General features: G+C 49.9%; 2 long non-coding RNA genes across 2 annotated transcripts in view; one reads left to right on the top strand and one right to left on the bottom strand.

Moving 5' to 3' along the window:
• On the top strand, positions 1 to 10,283 carry LOC123602153. The gene is made up of 2 exons (XR_006714395.1): positions 1 to 109; positions 10,248 to 10,283. It is a non-coding gene; the product is annotated as an uncharacterized LOC123602153 (long non-coding RNA).
• The window catches only part of LOC123602152, a 27,784-nt gene continuing 12,575 nt past the window's right edge, over positions 3,483 to 18,691 (bottom strand). The window contains exons 2-3 of the long non-coding RNA XR_006714394.1: positions 6,626 to 6,812; positions 3,483 to 4,421 (exon numbers count right to left, since the gene is read on the bottom strand). This is a non-coding gene — a long non-coding RNA (uncharacterized LOC123602152). The remainder of the gene's footprint in view (positions 4,422 to 6,625; positions 6,813 to 18,691) is intronic.

Below are 18,691 nucleotides of genomic sequence, written 5' to 3' on the forward strand. Positions count from 1 at the left end.
CCCAGGTACAGGGGGCACGTGGCACGCCCCTCGGTGGACCAGGAGACGTATGTCCTATTACAGATTTGGCTTTTGATGTCCTATGTACCAACTCTTGGCCTAACTTCAGGTGAGTACGATTTTCTTCCTTTTTAAAAAAAGTTTACTGGCACCTGGGTGGCTCAGTCGGCTAAGCGCCCGCCCCTTGATTTCGGCTCAGGTCATGATCTCAGGGTCGCGGGATGGAACCCTGTGTGGGGCCCCGTGCTGGGTGTGGAGCCTGCGTGGGGTTCTCTCCCTCCCTCCGTCGGCTCCTCCCCTGCTCATGCTCTTTCTCTCTCCAAAATAGAAATAAGATAAAGTTTGTTTGTTCGTTTATATAGTCTCTGTACCCGACGTGGGGCTTGAACTCACAACCCTGAAATCAAGAGTCGCATATTCCTGACTGAACCAGCCAGGTGCCCCTGTTTTTATTCAAAAATTTTATATTTTTATATATAGATCTATGACTGATTTCGAGTTAATCTTTGCATGTTATGCAATTAAGACCACGATTCATTTTTTTTTTTTGCATATATATTTCCAGTTGTCCCAACACTATTTGTTGAAAAACTACCCTTTCTCTAGTGAACGGCCTTTCTACCTTTGTAAAAAAATCAATTACCCTTATTTGTCTGGTTCTATTCTGGGCTCTGGATTCTGTTCCATGATCTACATATTTATCCTTCACCAACCGACACCATACTGGCTCCACTGCCACAACTTGAGAGTCAGTTTTGAAATCAGGTAACCTAGGGGCACCCGGGTGGCTCAGTCGGTTAAGCGTCCAACTTCGGCTCAAGTCAGGATCTCACGGTTCGTGGGTTCGAGCCCTGTGTCAGGCTCATTCTGTGTCTCTCTCTCTCTCCGTCCCTCCCCTGCTCATGCTGTCTCTCTCAAAAGTAAACAAACATTAAAAAAAAATCAGGTAACATAATGCTCATACCTTTATTCTTTTTCAAAATTCTTTAAACTATTCTAGTTTTTCCATCTTTGCATATAAGAATCAGCTTACCTATATCAACAAATCTTGTGGGATTTTGGGAATGCAGTTAATCCACACATCATTTACAGAGAACTGGTATCTTTGATTATGTCAAATCTTTAAATCCCTGAACATGGTATGTCTCTCCATTTATTTAAGTCTTTAGAGATGTCTTTCTTTAAGACTTTGTATTTTTTAACACACAGACCCAGTGCGTGTTTTCTGTGGAGTGTACCTGAGTATTTATGGGGCTTTTTTGGAGCTACCGTAGATAGTATTTTCTAAATTTATGGTTTCTAAGTTTGATTTTTCTGTTGCAATCTTCCATCCCACGACCTCACCAAACTTACATATTTGTTCTACAAGTTTTTCTTACAGGTTATTTGGGACAGTTTTCTTTCTTTTTTTTTTTTTCCCCCATATGTGTACATTTATTAAACTTTCCTTAGAGTGGTTACGACTTCCGGTATGGTGTTGAATGAGACTCCTAAGAGTAGGTTTCTCTGTCTTATTCCTAGTTTCAGGGAGAACATCTAGTGTTTCACCATTAAATGTGATGTAAGCTGCTGTATGTTTTTGTAGATGCCCCTTATCTGGTTGAGGAAGTTCCCGGCTACCCCTTTTTTTGCTGGAAGGTTTGTTTGTTGGTTTTAAGAAAGCACACAAGCCGGGGGAGGGGCAGAGAGAGAAGAGAGAGAGAATCCCAAGCAGGTTCCACACTGTCAGTGCAGAGCCTGACTCGGGATTTGATCTCACAAACCCTGAGATCACAACTTGAGCTGAAATCAAGAGTTGGATGCTGAACGCACTGAGCCTCCCAGGCGCCCTTTGCGGGAAGTTTTCTCATGAGTGGGTGCTGGGTTTGGTCAAATGTTCTTTCTGCTAAACTGATACGATGTGTGATCTTTTTCCTTAGGTGATTAACATGACAAACGATAGTGATACGTCTTCAACTGATGAACCAACCTTGCATTTTCATGATAAATGCCACTTGGTTGTGGTGTATTCTTCTTTTTATATAGCATTTGATTTGACGATATTTTGATTGAGGATTTTCATTTGGCTCATAGGAGTATTTGTCTGTAGTTCTCCCTTCCTCCCTCCCTCCCCCTTCCTCCCTCCTTCCCTTTTCTTCCTTCCTTCCTTCCTTCCTTCCTTCCTTCCTTCCTTCCATCTCTCCCTCTCTCCCACCCTCCCTTCCTTTTACTTTCTTTTGTACTCTTAGGTATGGATATCAGGGTAATGCTGTCCTCATAAGTTGGGACATATTCCCTCCTGTTTTATTTCTCTGGAAGAGAATGAATGTAATTGGTGTTATTTCTTTAAGTGTCTGGTAGAACTCGTCATCGAAGCCATCGGGGCCTGGCGGTTTTTCAGGAGGGGTAACTACAGATTCAATTTTTTAAATGGTTATGGGACTATGACACTGTGCTTTACAGCAAATACGTATTTTGGTCTTCATCCAGGATCCTGGCGCTCACAGCTCACAAAACCCTTGGAGTCTCTAAGAGAAAAGGGAACGTCTTTTGTTACAACAGTTGGTCTCCCGTCCTCAGTTCCTGAAGTCCCTTCGGGGCCATGAGGGTGAAGTGGGTGTCTTGTTCCGCATAAACAGCCCCTTTACACCACAACTGGGTTTGTGTCCATGAGGAGACTTTTGGAAGAGCCCTGAGGATGGGGGCTGGGTGCCAGGGGGAGCCAACTATGCTTAGAGGGTGTGGAGCCTCCATAAAAACGCAAAAGGAGGGGGTCCTGAGGGCTCCCAGGTTGGTGAATCACGTGCAGAAGGGTCCAGGGACCCTTGCACACCTCACCCTACGTATCTCCACATCTGGCCGTTCATTCATATCCTTGGATATTCTTTGTAATAGACCTGCAGTCCAGTGAGTCAACCTGTCTTCCAAGTTCTGTGAGCTGTCTAGCAAATGAACAGACCCAGAGGAGGGGGTCACGGAAACCAATGAATAGCTGGTGAGTCAGAAGCACAGGAGACACCCTGGATTGGCGTCTGAAGTGGGGGCGGGCTGTGGGACTGAGTCCTTCACCTGTGGTGCTTTCTTCAGGCAGGCAGAGTCAGAACTGAGTTACTTTGGTGGGACACCTGGCCACCGTCTATGAGAATGGAGTTAATTCCTGGGTGATGTGGAAAAACACACACATTGTGAGGACTATCCCAGTTACCTAACTCATCTTGGGTGAGTTTTGCAAGCGTGTGGTTTTGAAGAATTGCTTCATTTCATCTAAGTTGTCAAATTAATGTGTGTGCAGTCGTTTGTAGTTTCCCTTTTTATGTTTCTGTGGATGGTAGTGACATGCTCTCTTTCCTAATATTGGTGAATTATGTTTTCTTTTATTCTTTCTGTCTGCTAGAGATTTATCAACATACTGATGTTTTCAAAGAACTAGTTTTTGGTTTCACTGATTTTTCTCTGTTCTCAATTCTTCTGATACCTGTTCTTATCTTTATCATTTCCTTCCTTCTGCTTGCTTAGGGTTTATTTGTTGGGGTTTTTTGGTTTTGCTTTTGTTTGTTTTAGTAGGCTTCATGCCCAACATGGGGCTTGAACTCATGAGCTATGAGTTCCCTTCCCCCGTGGAGCATCTTAAGGTGGACACTTGGTTAATGGATTTGGGACCTGTCTTCTTCTGTAATGTCACCATTTAGTGCTATGAATTTCCCTCTAAGTACTGCTTTATATGCATCCCATAAATTGGACACTTTTAGTTCAAAATATGCTCTAATCTCCCTTGACTCTTCCTCTTCGATGTATGAACTATTTAGAAGTGGACTGGTTAACTTCTAAGTGTGGGAGAATTTCATGTTATCTTTCTGTTAACAGTGCCTGGCTTAATACCATTATGTCATTCAATTACTTTCAATGACTTTAGAGTGTATCTTGGTAAATGTGTCGTGTGCACTTGAAGGGTTGTGTTCTACTGTGTTGGGTGAAGATATAAAAATATCTCACGTGTATATATGCTCGTGTGTGTGTATGTGTGTGTGTGTGTGTGTGTGTGTGTGTGTGTGTGAACACCTATATGTGTACATGTTCCGTGCGTGTGGACACCTGTATGTGTACACGTTCATGTCGATGCTGTTCTCCTCTTCATATCCTTGCTCATTTTCTACCAGTTTTGTCAATTCCCAAGACAGGAGCATCGGAACCTCCGAGTGTAACTGGAGTTTGTCAAGTTCCCCTTGAAATCCTGCCAGTGTTTTCTTTCTGTACTTTGCAGACCCTGTGTTAGGTGCCTACACATTGAGGCTTGTTGGGTCTTCTGGTCACGTCCCTCTTGGTCTCTGCATTTTCCTTGCTCTGCAGTTGACTTTGTCTGGCGCTCCCTCTGTTTCTGTTTGCCAGTGTGTCCTCCGCCATTGCTTCAAGCCGTCTTGTAAGCTCACATTTGAAGCGAGTTTCTTGGGGACAGAAGATAGTTGTTATTTCTCGTAAGTGCTCTGACAGTCTCTGTCTGTAGGGATTTTCTACACACACACACTGTGGTAAGAGCAGCAGACCCTTTCTGACAGCATGCTGACCGTCGGTCTTTAATGTGCTTGGGCCATTTTCAGCTCATGGAAGAACCGGTGCGTTCGGACTTAAGTCTTCTCATTTTTTACGTGTTTTCTATTTGGGCCTTGTTTCTCTGCTTGCCATTCTCTGCCTTCTTTTGGCTTCTGCAAACTCCTTTTGGTATTTCACTTCCATTACGTTTTTGTGGTATGTCTTTGTGTAAATATCTCAGTGGTGGCCACAGGGACTATGATATTGTATCTCTACTTCAGATCATACCTTCTTCCAATCAAATCTAGGTGGGTTTACACCCTCACTGTGAAAAGCACACCTTAAAAATGTTTAGAAGACAGTATCTTTATGACCCTGGGTGAGGAAGGATTTCCTACGTTAACAGATATGCACAGAGCATGAACAGGCAAGTCAGAGAAAATACGCACGGCCAAGGAACATATGAGAGTGCACTAACCTCGCCAGTGCTGGGGAAATGCCAATCAAAAGGGCAACGAGACATAATTTCTCACTCTTACGACTCAGGTGGGGGGACTGACATTGTCCAGGGGATTCCTGGTGGGGACGTGGAGCGACAGGGAAAGCTTCGTTTTGCTGGTGGCAGTGCAAGCGCTCACCACCACGCTGGAGGGCAACTCACGAGACCCGAGCAAGCACCTCTCCTGGCGTACAGGTCCCCAAAGTGGGAATACCCCGACGTGTGTTTTCAGCGCAAGACATCAGAAACAAGAGGGTGTGAACAGATGAATCTGGGCACATTCACGCCATGGAATCCTCTGCTTCAGTTAAAATGAACAAACTACATTGTATCTACAATGTTACTGAACGGAAAAAAGCGATCTGCAGAAGGATATACGCGGCACTATTTATACACAGTTTACCGCAGGCGGAACGCAGAACGGGAGTTTACATTTTTTGGAATGCACACTTACGTGACAGTAGAAATCTGTGGGAATGACTAAATTCAGGTTGGTAGTTACCTTCAGGGCAACGATGCAGGGTGGGATCAGAGAAGGTGTTCAAGGGGCTCTGATCACGTTTTTAAGATAGGGTCAGTAGAGGGTGTTCGTGTTTTGAAAATGATTGTATGTATGAAAGATTCAATAATAAAACACATACGTAGGGGCGCCTGGGCGGCTCAGTCGGTTAAGCGTCTGTCAATTTTGGCTCAGGTCATGATCTCACGGTTAGTGAATCCCAGCCTGGCCTCAGGCTCCGTGCTGACGGTGTGCAGCCTACTGGGGCTTCTCTGCCTCCCTCTTTCTGTCCCTCCCCTGCTTGCTCTCTTTCTCTCTCAGAATAAGTAAACAGTAAAAAAATAAAACACATATGGGGGTGCCTGGGTGGCTCAGCGGGTTAAGTGTCCGACTTCGGCTCAGGTCATGATCTCGTGGTTCCTGAGTTCAAACCCTGCATCAGGCTCTGTGCTGATGGCAGAGGCTGCCTGGGATTCTCTCTCTCTCTCTCTCTCTCATTCTCTGTCCCTTCCTCACTCGCGCTCTCCCTCTCTCTGTGTCTCTTGCTCTATTTCTAAGTACATTTTTTAATGTTTTTTGGTCACAGGGATGTCCTGTCCCAAGCGGACACCACCTTTCCACTTCCCAACACTTCACACTCTTACACCCGAACCCCGGACACAAGTTGTCACCCAGGGCTAAGCAGTGGCTGACCCAGTTTATAAAAGAGCTCTCTCCCCGCCATGCACCACTGGCCTTTAGGCTGTGGAGAATATAGTGTCACTGGCGGCTTCTGCCGTTTCCAGGATCAGAGAAACTTGGGAAAATGTTCCATGGGTTCCCTACTCGCTGAGCGGAGCCTGGGGCCTCCTGGGGGTGGGCACACGAGGAGGCGCCCAGCTTCTGTGCCGGGCTCCCGTGGCAAGGCCTGAGGCCGGGCCAGCGGTGCTCACCCCCTCCAGAAGAGAAGCCCAGGCTCCGCCTCACGGCTTTTGCAGCCACAACAGGGGGCGCCTCATCCCGCCTCTAGATCGCACCTGTTATGTGTGTTTGTGGGTGTCTATTTCCCCTCAGTTATGAGACCAGAACCCTAAATTTACACACACACACACACACACACACCGGAAATGTTCCCACCATACCGTCCCCCTCGTGTGGCCTTGAGCACCTGGCGTGGCTCACGTGGCACCTCCACTGGCGGCAGCAGCCGGGCTCGGAAGAACGTGAGTGACGGTGATCCAGGGGCCCGCGGGGCTCCCTTCACATCGTACTGGGGCTACCAGTCTCCTTCTCCGTATCTTCAGTCACTCTGCGATGAGCTCACACCCCCTAGAAGACAAAATTGACGAAAACCGTGTCCGACGACTCGACAAGAGGGTTCCGCGAGCACAGCGCCGGGAGGCTGGGCCCAGGCGGGCGGGTGAGGGGGCCCCGGGCGGTGGGGCCTCCACAGCCAGTCCTCCTCCGACGTGGGGGCTGAGCCGCTCACACCGCTGCCACTTCAAGCTTCTTGAGCCTCACCGCCTGCCACCGCGACGGGCTGTGACTCATGGGAGCGTCCTTGTCAAATTTCTTTCACGTCCGGGGGTGGCCTCGGGCCTCTGGGTTTCCTCGGGGCCGGGCCCCCCCAGTCCGCACACCCGAGCTCCGCACGGCACCCCCCCCCCCCCGGTGCTGCATGTTCTGCTGTCAGGTCAGGTCGGCGAGAAACGTGTCCCCGGCCCCCTCATGCCCACAAGACCTGCTCCTCGTTCCCTGGGCCAGCGGACGTCGTGAGTCCACTCGCTGCTGCCACTGGAGCTCGGTCCCCTCCTTTTAACACCTTCCCTTCTGATGAGAGCGGAAGGATTTTGTAACAAGTCACTTACCGATGATGGCATGACTTCTACTGATTCCATCACTTACCTCCACTGCGTTTGTTTCATGTTTGATGGTTTGTTTTTTTTTTTTTAATTTTTTTTTTCAACGTTTATTTATTTTTGGGACAGAGAGAGACAGAGCATGAACGGGGGAGGGGCAGAGAGAGAGGGAGACACAGAATCGGAAACAGGCTCCAGGCTCTGAGCCATCAGCCCAGAGCCTGACGCGGGACTCGAACTCACGGACCGCCAGATCGTGACCTGGCTGAAGTCGGACGCTTAACCGACTGCGCCACCCAGGCGCCCCGTTTGATGGGTTTTTTAATCCGAACCTCTCACCGTTCTTAAATACATACACGTAAATATAGCCAAGGAAGGTACCTTCATGCTTGTCCAAAGCGGGAGTGTGTGATACGTATCCTAACTCAGTGAAACACTCCAAAGACATCTTTCCGATGGCGACTGAAAGTGGGTTTTCCCAGGTCGCTTTCCCGGCTGCGCAACTGTGGCGGCTCGGATAGCACCGTGCCCTGGGGGGAGCGGATCCCGGAGGAGTAAAATGACAGCAGGCTTCACGGGTTACGTCTCTTCAAACTGGACCGAAACGTGGCCATCAGGCTTTCTGCTCCTGATCAAGACAGGGTAACAGGGACCGGATCCCTCTCCCACCAGAAACAACTACGAAAACCTGAAAGGATATATGAAGGCATGGGACACCCAGGGACAAAGGACCCTGCTGGACCGCAAGCGCACGAGGTGAGGCACAGGACGGCCCCCGCTCCTGCCTGGAGGAGGTTTCCAGCCCACGGCAGAGGTCAGAAAACCCACGCGGATCCCAGAGGCCTTCTTGGTTAAGGCGACAGAGCCTGGAGGCTGGGCGGCCAAGGAGTCGAGAATCTGTGGCATCAGGCAGCAAGCGTCTGCATGAAGTAAGGACTCGAGGCCCCCAGGGCCCCCTGAGCGTTCAGCAGCGCGCTAGTCAGCACATGCACGTGAGGAAACTGCCCGACTGGCGGAGAGAATCCAAAGGAATTGGAGGGAACGGTCCCCAGGGAACCGTCACGAGTTGCTGGGAATACTGCCTCTTCCCAACAGCTAGACGGGGCCTCGCCATTCGTGGGGCATCAGCGAGAACGTCCAGAAAGGTGTTCCCCTGATGGTGGGGAAGAATGAACCCGACTGAAGAATGGCCCAGCTCTACCTAACGAGGTGTAAAAGGAACACGTGAAAGAGTCAAACTGGTCTCAGGTCACTGAATTAAATCTTAGAACAAAGACAGCTGGGACAGAAAGCAGAGCCCGGAAATAAGCCTGCACACATATGGTCACGTAAATCACAGTGAAGGAGGCAAGAATACACATGGTGGAGGGCAGTCTCTTCAACGAACGGTGCTGGGAACACGGGACAGCCACCGGCAAAAGAGTGAAACTGGACCCTACGTCACGTCATACACAAAACCAACTCGGAATGGACGACCTCAAACCATAAAACTCCCGGAAGAAAACACAGGCTTAAGCTCCTTAGCACTGGTCTTGGCGACGTTTACTGGATTTGACACCAAAAGCAAAGGCAACAGAAGCAAAACTAAACAAGCGGGACCACGCAAATCAGAAAGCTTCTGCGGAGCCAAGGAAACCGTCGACAAAATGAACGGACAACCTACTGAGTGGGAGAAGATATTTGCAAATCATAGATGTGACAAGGAGCTAATATTAAAAGGTATAAAGAATTCATATAACACAATAGCAAAAAAAAAAAACAGATTAAAAATGGGCAGAAGACATGAACAGACATTTTTTCAAAGAAGACACAGGTGGCCAGCAAACACATGAAAAGATGCTCAACATCTCTCATCATCAGGGAAATGCAAACTAAAGCCACAGTGAAATATCACCTCACACCTGCCGGAAAGGCTAGGCCCAAAGACAAGCCGTGTCAGGTGCTGGCGAGGATGTGGAGAAGGGAGCCTCGAGCGCTGCTGGTGGAAGTAAAAGTTGGTGCAGCCGCTCTGGGAAGCAGTAGGGAGCTTCCTCCAAAAATTAAAGACAGTGAGAAAACAAACAGAGCGGAACTACCAGATGATCCAGCAATCCCACTTCTGGGAATTTATCCAAAGGAAATGAAAACGCTAACTTGAGAAGACGTAGGCATTCCACGTTCACTGCAGCACTATCGGTAACAGCCTGGACGTGGAAAGAGCCCAAATGTCCGTCGAGTGAGGACTGGATAAAGAAGTGGTACATACACACCATGGGATATTACTCAGCCACGGAAACAATGAAATCCTGCCGTTTGCCATGACGTGGACGGGCCTGCAGGGCTTCACGTTTACGCGGACGCACACGCACACGTAGGGCCTACTGCGCATGACTATGCGCTCAGAGACACAGCGGAGCGGTGGTCGCCGACTGCGAGGGGGCGGGGTGTGGGCAGACGGGATGAAAGGGGTCCATTGGGACAAACCTCAGTTCCGGAATAAACGAGTCCCGGGGAATGTGACACGCAGCATGGTGACTCTGGCTAATAATCACATACTGTGCGTTGGAAAGTTGCAAAGGCAGATAGTAGATGAAAAGTTCTCATCAGAAGAAAACAGTTTTTGTGACCAGAGGAGGTGATGGATGTTACCTAAATCTGTTGTGCTGATCGTTTCCCCATTTCCACAAACGTCAAATTGTTACGACGCACACCTGACACCCACTGTTTTATGTTAATTATATTTCTGTAAAAAATGTACATAGCATACCCATTATTTTGTTGTGTGCCTGTCACTCAATTAAAAATGTGAAACTTATGTTAATGCATGCACTAATTACTTTTCACAAATCAATTCTATGAGTGTGTCACAATTTATATATTGCTTCATTAATTGATGGAAAAAAATACTGTTTTTACTTTTTTATAGTTACCACAGAATTCTCCAAGAAACAGCAATGCTATTTATTAAAGTAAAAGAAAGCAAAATGAATTCTACTGAGAGGGCAGCTTGTATCATCTCCAGAAACCGTCTCTATATTGAACATAGCAAATTAAATCGCTCCACATTACAGGGGAGAAAAAAGCTGAATATACAAACATCTCCGGTTCTAGAACTGAGCCCCCATATGTACAGAAACGAACCTCGATGCAGCTCCTAACTCTTATACAACATTTAATTCAAAATAAATTATAAGCCACAGTAATATGAAAAATATATTTTGAATTTACCTAAATGTACAACACGAAACTGTAAAACTTCTACAGTAAAACAAAAGTGACCTTGGGTGTAGACGCATCACCAAAGCACAGTCCCTGAAAGAAAGAATTTGCAAGTTAGACTCATTAAAATTAAACATTTTTGCTCTGGGAATGGCAACATCAAAAAACTTTTTTTTTTTTTTTTTTAACATTTATTTATTTTTGAGACAGAGAGAGACAGAGCATGAACGGGGGAGGGGCAGAGAGAGAGGGAGACACAGAATCGGAAGCAGGCTCCAGGCTCTGAGCCATCAGCCCACAGCCCGACACGGGGCTCAAACTCACGGACCGCGAGATCGTGACCTGAGCCGAAGTCGGACGCTCAACCGACTGAGCCACCCAGGCGCCCCCAAAACACTTTTTTGATGTTTATTTATTTTTGAGAGAGACAGAGAGAGAGAGCGAGTGGGGGAAGGGGAGAGAGAGAGGGAGACACCGAATCTGAAGCAGGCTCCAGGCTCTGAGCTGGACGTGGGGCTTGAACCCACGAGCCACAAGATCATGACCTGAGCCGAAGTCGGATGTTTAACCGACTGAGCCACCCAGGCGCCCCTGGGAAGGGCAGCATTTAAAGAATAGAAAGTCACAATCCAAAACATGCACACAAGTCACATTATCAGGTAAAGGACTTGCTATCCAAAATGTACACATAACCCTTAAAGCTCAAGTATAATAAAACAAACCATCCAGTAAAAGTCAGGCAAAAGGTCTGACCGTGCATCTCCCCTCAAAGATGTGCACACACAAGTCAGAGCACGAAAAGAGGCTCAGCACCGTGTGTCATCGGGGAGTTTCAAATCAAAAGGCCACCGGAGATGCCCCGACACAACTCTCTATCAGAATGGCTGAAATGGAAGGAACCCACAACACCGGCTGCCGGCAGGACAAGAGCGGGGCCTCTCTCACTGCAGGCGGGGGTGCAGAATGGTGCGGCCGCTGGAACTGAGTTTGGCGGTTTCTTACAAAACCACACATCCTCTTACCGTACAACCCAGCAATCAGCCTCCTAGTTATTTACCCAACTGACTTGAAAGCTTCTGTCCACACAAAACCTGCACTGAACGTTGATAACAGCTCATTTATAATCGCCAAGAACTGCAAGTAATCGAGGTGTTTTCAACAGGCGGATCGATAAACAAACCGTGGTCCATGCGGACAAGGGACTGCCATTCGGGCATACAAAGGAATGAGCTCTGAGGCCGCACGGACACCGGAGGAAGCCCACGTGCACGTTACTAAGGGAAGAGGCAAAGCTACAGAGATGCCAAACGGAGCTGCAGCAGCCAGAGGTCTGGGAGGCGGCAGAGCTGAACAGGTAGGGGGATTTTTAGAGCAGTGAAACTGTTCTGCAAATACTTTCCTTCAGATATAGGGCACCGCACATTTCTCAAAACCCACAGAACGTTAACGTTCGCGAATGAAGGAAAGATAATTTCGGACGTCGGGGACCCAGGAAGGGATGCAGACGGTGGCCAGACTCTCGGGGTATTACAAACGCGTGAAACCCCCTCACTGAAGGGGCGGGAGTCCGTAAGACTCAAGGCAGGGCACCCTCCCGCGAGCGCCGGGCTCTAGTCGACGAAGTTGTTCCCGGCGGGGTCAGGTGACCAGTTCTGATCCTGCGGCCCGAGTCCTGGAGTGGAACAACTGAGTACGTGGCCGGCGGCCGGTGGGAGCCCCGTGCGGTCTCACCGCTGAGTGGGAGGTTACAGGGGATCGGGGGGAGGATGGGCCCTGGGGTAACGGGTGGTGGTCGGAGACGCAGTAAGAACTCGTGTTTAGCTTAACGTAGGTACAGCTGGTTGCGCAGAGAAACATTTCTCATTTGTGTGTTTGCACGGTTTGTACACACACATATACAGTTGCCCCTTGAGAATGCACAGGTCAAGGGGTACCGATGCCCCCCACCCCTGTGCAGTTGAAGGTCTGCATATACCCTTTGACTTCCCAGAAACTTGCTAACAGCTACCGCTGACTGGAAGTCTTGCTGGTAACATAAACACTGCATTACCGTGTACCTTGCGTGCTGTATACAGTACCTGCTAAGTCCTTACAATAAACTAAGCTAGAGAATCAAATGTCATTAGGAAAGTTAGGAGAGCGACGTTTGCAGCACTGTGCTGTGGTCACTGGAAACAACCCACGTACACGTGGCCTGTGCAGCTCACACCCGCGTTGTTCATGGGCCAACCGTATCTCCTTACCCTAAAAGCAAAGAAACCCCAATAGTGAGCACACCTGGCCAGGTGGTCATGACATAAACTCACGTGTGAGTGAGAAGGACGCCCCTGTGACTGAAAAAACTCAAGGGTTTCGAGTCTCCACCCCAGAAAGCCGGGACAAAGACCAGTCAAGTTCTTTACTATTCAGCGGGCACACAGGCACGAAGGGATCAAATGCTATTGGAAAAGTGGTGCCACGGCCTTGCTCGATACAAGGTCGCCATGAGCCTCCCGTTTGTAAGCACCGCAGTATCTGTGACGTGATGCAGGGTGAGGGAACGTGTAACACCGGGAGGTAACGCCTATAACACACGTGCAGTGCTGACATCCCAGAAGGACAGGACAAAGATGGGGGAGTAAAAAATTGCTGGGGCGCCTGGGGGCTCCGTCAGTTAGGTGTCCGCTTCGCCTCAGGTCATGATCTCCGGGTCCATGAGCTCAAGCCCCGCGTCGGGCTCTGTGCTGACAGCTCGGAACCTGGAGCCTGCTTCCGATTCTGGGTCTCCCTCTCTCTCTGCCCCTCCCCCGGCCACACTCTGTCTCTCAAAAACAAATAAACATTAAAAAAATTGTTGAAGAAATAAGGGCTAAATATTTTGATGAAGCCCAGGAACCTCCAGCAGCGCGAGGAGAGAGCGCCACGCGGGGGCACGTCTTACCCAACCTGCCAACGGCCACAGGCACAGCAGAGTCCTGGAAGCAGCCACCGGAAAGAAGCACACGGAGAGGAGCCTGCAGGGACCTCAGGCCGCGGGCCAGCGCCACTGGCTCCCACCTCTGTCCGGGAGCAGGGCCGTGACCTGGCCTCCCACACCCCATGGAGACACCCCTCAGCGACGAGGATGAAACGCGAACATTTTCAGAGGTCGAGGCTGAGAAGGTGTCTCCGGGAGGCTTACGTCCCAGGACACGCTCGGGGAAGATCTCGGGAGATCGGCAGCAGACGCGGCGTGCGTGGGGTGTGCGCGGGGCATGTCCGGAGCGTGCAGAAGGACGTGAGCAGCACGTGCGCGGTGTGTGGAAGGGCGTGAGCAGGGCGCGTGGAAGGGTGTGCACCTGCGGACGGGGAGCCCCCGAGCAGCCGGCTGTGGACTGAGGGCTTCCCGCTGGGCGGCTGTGAACACGAAACCAGCCTCTGCTCCTCCAGCAACAGCCACACTGCCCGCCTCTCTGGGACCACAGTGGACGGAGGCTGCATCTCAGTAAGCCTATGGAACCTTCCAGAACTCGCAACGGCCTGAGGTTCTCTCTCAGCCGTCTCCCAGAAAGGCTCGGGACGACTGGGCTGTGCCTCCGCCCGCAGACCACACGGTGACGGTGACGACACGGCCTAGTGGGCTCCAGGCTTCTCGTCCATCCCTGAGAACAGCCCCAAACCTGCTGGCGCTCTCCTGCTCGTCCCAGGCCACGGCCTTGTCCTCAGCAACACAGAAGCCGAAGGACCCAACTTCTGGGCCACCGGAGCAGTGGCCGCGGCTGGCTGGCCCTGTGACCTACCCGAGTCACAGGACGCCGGCGGTCTGCGGCCCCTCAGATGCCCACGGAGCAAGGAAACGAGAACAGAGTCACAGCATTCAGGGGTCAGAAGTGGGTGTTCCTGGCATCAGACGGATTTCTGTGACAAAGGGCACAGGACAGACCCAGGGCTGTCCTGAGGGCGGCTGCTTACAACTGGACCATGACGCAGCGCTCTGTCTGAGCCTTGGGGCGCCTGGAGCCCAGACACTCTCGCCGGCAGGGGTCTGCACCCAGCTCACCCCAGAAGTCCTCAGCCCCCCAGGCCCCCCAGCCCGCCTGCCCCCTGCCCACGGTGCAGAAAGCAGACGAGAGCCAGCCAGGGGGATTTCGGGTTTTCCTGCTGGTCCTATTTCCTGTCACTCTGGACTGGGGCTCTCGGGCTCTCTGCTGAGGTCCAGACGGTAATATTTTGGGCTTTGGGGACCACACAGGCCCTGTTGAGTGTTCTCCAGCTTTTTGTCTTGTTTTTCTGCAGCCCTTTACAGTGTGAAACCCATCCTGGATTTTGGGTTGTGCAAAGATGGCCCACGGTGGGCTTGGCTCCCCTGCAGGAGGCCACCACATCCCCCCTCAGGAGGGGTCCTGTGTGAGGTCCCCGGCAGCCACGGAGCTGGGGGTGGGGATCACATGGGAGGAAGGGCAGCTGGCGGCCACAAAGGACCTGGGGGGCGCGGCACGCATCGGACGTCTACACTGACTTCAGCAAGGCGGTGCACGTCCTGACCCTCTCCTCCATCGCTCTGTAAAACCCGTAGGAGCCGCCAACGCTTCGCGGGGCTGGGTTTCCCCCGAGGACGCAGTGGAGCCGAGTCCTTCCCGGCGAGGACAGCCCGCGGACAGAGCTGTGCAGACGGCCTCGGCCACTGTGGCCACGGGAGTACACCAGGCCATCGGAATCACAGAGGGGAACTTCCCGCCCGAGGCTGGCGCGCCTCAGTGCCAGTGCGGGTCCGGGCCGGTTTCCCCTGCAAGATCAGACGGAATGCCAGCCCTCCCTGAGCTCCCGGGGTCTGCTCTGGCAGGCAGGCCGTGAGACGGGATTTTACCCCCTGCCCGCGCCTCTTGCCCAGAGTGAGCCGGTCAAGGGCCCATCCTCGTCAGAATCCACAACAATGTGAGCGTGTGGAGGGAAAGGGGACGGTCGCGCACTGGTGGCGGAGTGTCAGCCCGTGCGGCGGTTCCTCCAACACTAAAACGTGGACTTGCCGCAGGAGCCAGTGAGTCCGCGTGGGTATCCACCCAAGGAAACAACAACCCTGACTGGAAAGGACGCGCGCCCCCAAGTCTACCGTAGCAGATGTTACAGCTGCCAAGTTGTGGAAGCGGCCCCAGTGCCCTTGCGCAGACGAATGCGTAAGAAGAGTGGGAGACAGAGACGACGCAAAACTACTCAGCCATAGAAAGGAAGGAAATCCTGCCATTTGCAACAACACGGATGGACCCCGAGGGCATCGTGCTAAGTGAAATACGTCAGACAGAGAAACACACATACTGTATGCTTTCACTCATGTGGAATCTAGAGAATCAAAACGAAGGAACAAAGAAAAAAGACTTAAACGCAGCAAATAAATGGGAGGGTGCCAGAGGGGAGGTCGGGGGAGGGGGAGGGGCAAGACAGGGGAGGGGATGAGGCCGTGCAAATGCCCAGCTATAAAATAAGTGCAGCACAGGGGATACGGTCAATGATACTGTAAAAAGTCTGTACAGGGACGGATGGTGATCACACACCTATCCTGTACACAATTGTGGAATCACTATGTTGTCCTCCTGGAACTAATGTAACATCGTGTGTCCACGTAACTGCAATAAGAGAAAGAAAGAATCCCCAACAGCGGGAAGCTTCTGTCTCTCCAGAAGAAGGAACTGAGACCCGGGGAGGGGGCAGGGGCACCAAACTGCTGGGCAAAAATGGAATAGATTTTTTTCTGATTGTAAGAACAACAAAGAGCAGACAACTCACATATGGGCTCGAATGTAGACAGAGGTCGAAAGGACAGCCCAGGGAGGTCCCTTGGTGTGTCTGTCAATTGTGTGTGAGACTGGAGTACGACAAGCTGAACACGAATGCGGGCGGACACTTGGGCCTATTAAAGGAGTCGGATTTCAGGTAAGGAAAGGAAGAAATAAAACGAAAGAGGCTCAGGAAAACGAGCTTCACCATGAAGGGAGACAAAGTCAGACGAGAGAAACGGTAACCCCTGCCACAGACAACCAGGCTAGTCTGAGGCACAGGCTTCAGCGCGTCTGCACACACGTGTGACCTTGAGGCTGCGTGTGGGGGACACAGCGGATACGCAGCAGCCCCTTGGAGGTTCTCTGCACAGACACACGGGCCCTGCAGAGGGAGGGGCAGCAGGCACACTGCTAACGGGCTGTAAACACACTTCGTATTTCCCGGAAATTATTCCATTTCAGGACGTGCAAAGCTACTTCATTCATTTTTTTTTTTTTATGTTTATTTATTTTTGAGAGATAGGAAGACAGAGAATCCCAAGCAGGCTCCACACGGTCAGCACACAGCCCGATGTGGAGCTCAAACCCACAAACCACGAGATCGTGACCTGAGCCAAAATCAGAGTCAGACCCTCAACCGACTGAGCCCCCCAGGCGCCCCGTGAATTGTTTCGTAAAGCCAAATGATCTTCAGATTTACTCGACTGATGTTGATGAAAGCAAATCTCCCAACAAAGAGTCCGGGGCCAGATGGCCTCCCAGGGGAATTCTACCAGACATTGAAAGAAGAATCAACGTCTATTCTTCTCAGGTTGTTCCAAAGGATAGAAACGGAAGGAGAACTTCAAACTCCTCCAAGGCCAGCACTCCCTGATTCCAAAACCAGACAGAGACCCCACTCAAAAGGAGAGTTACAGGCTAGTATCCTTGATGAGCATGCATGCAAAAATTCTCAACAAGATACTACCAAATCGAGCCCAATAGTACATTAAAAGAATTATTCACCATGATCAAATGAGATTTATTCCTGGGCTTCGGGGGTTGTTCAATATTCACAAATCAATCAATTAATTTCTTTTCTTTATAATTTCTTTTATTAATGTGGTACACATTAATAAAAGAAAGGATAAGAACCATATGATCCTCTCAATAGGTGGAGAAAAAGCACGTGACAAAATACAGTATCCATTCTCAATAAAAACACTCAACGAAGTAGGATTAGATGGAACATACCTCAAGATCATAAAGGCCATATAAAGACCAACAGCTAATATCATCCTCAATGGGGAAAAACGGAAAGCTTTCCCCCTAAGGTCAGGAACAAGACGGAATGTCCACTCCTGCCACTGCTGTTCAACATAATACTGAAGTCTTAGCCTCAGCAATCAGATAGCAAAAAGAGATAAAAGGTATCCAAACGGGCAAGGAAGAAGTCAAACTTTCACTATTCCCAGACAACATGACACTCTAAGTAGAAAATCCAAAAAGTTCCACCGAAAAATTGCTATAGCTAACACATGAATTCAGCAAAGTTGCAGGATATAAAATCAAGGTAGAGAAATTGGTTGCATTTCTATACACCAATAATGAAGTGGCAGAAAAAGAAATCAAGGAAATGATCCCATTTGCAACTGCACCCAAACCCACAACATACCTAGGAATAAATCTAACCAAAGATGTAAAAGATCTGTATGCTGAAAACTACAGAAAGCTTATGAAAGAAACTGAAGACACAAAGAAGTGGAAAAACATTCCATGCTCGTGGATTGGAAGAACAAATATTGTTAAAACGTTGATACTACCCAAAGCAATCGACACATTCGGTGCAATCCCTATCAAAATGACACCAGCGTTCTTCACACGGCTAGAACAAACAATCCTAAAATTTGTATGGAACCAGAAAAGACCCCGAATAGCCAAAGCAATCTTGAAAAAGAAAACCAAAGCAGGAGGCATCACAATCCCGGACTTCAAGCCGTATCACAAAGCTGTCATCATCAAGACAGTATGGCCCTGGTACAAGAACAGACACCCAGATAATGGAACAGACTACAGAACCCAGAAATGGACCCACAGACGAAGGGCCAACTGATCTTTGACAAAGCAGGAAAGAATATCCGATGGAATAAAGGCAGTGTCTTCAGCAAGGGGTGCTGGGAAAACTGGACAGTGGCATGCAGAAGAATGAACCCGGACAGCTTTCTCACACCAGACACAAAAACAAACTCAAAATGGATGAAAGACCTCAATGTAAGACAGGAAGCCATCAGAATCCTCGAGGAGAAAGCAGGCGAAAACCTCTTTGACCTTGGCCGCAGCAACTTCTTACTCAACACGTCTCCAGAGGCAAGGGAAACAAAAGCAAAAATGAACTATTGGGACCTCATCAACATAAAAACCTTCTGCACAGCGAAGGAAA

Source organism: Leopardus geoffroyi, chromosome D1 (assembly GCF_018350155.1).
Source record: "Leopardus geoffroyi isolate Oge1 chromosome D1, O.geoffroyi_Oge1_pat1.0, whole genome shotgun sequence".
Classification (NCBI taxonomy): Eukaryota; Metazoa; Chordata; class Mammalia; order Carnivora; family Felidae; genus Leopardus; species Leopardus geoffroyi.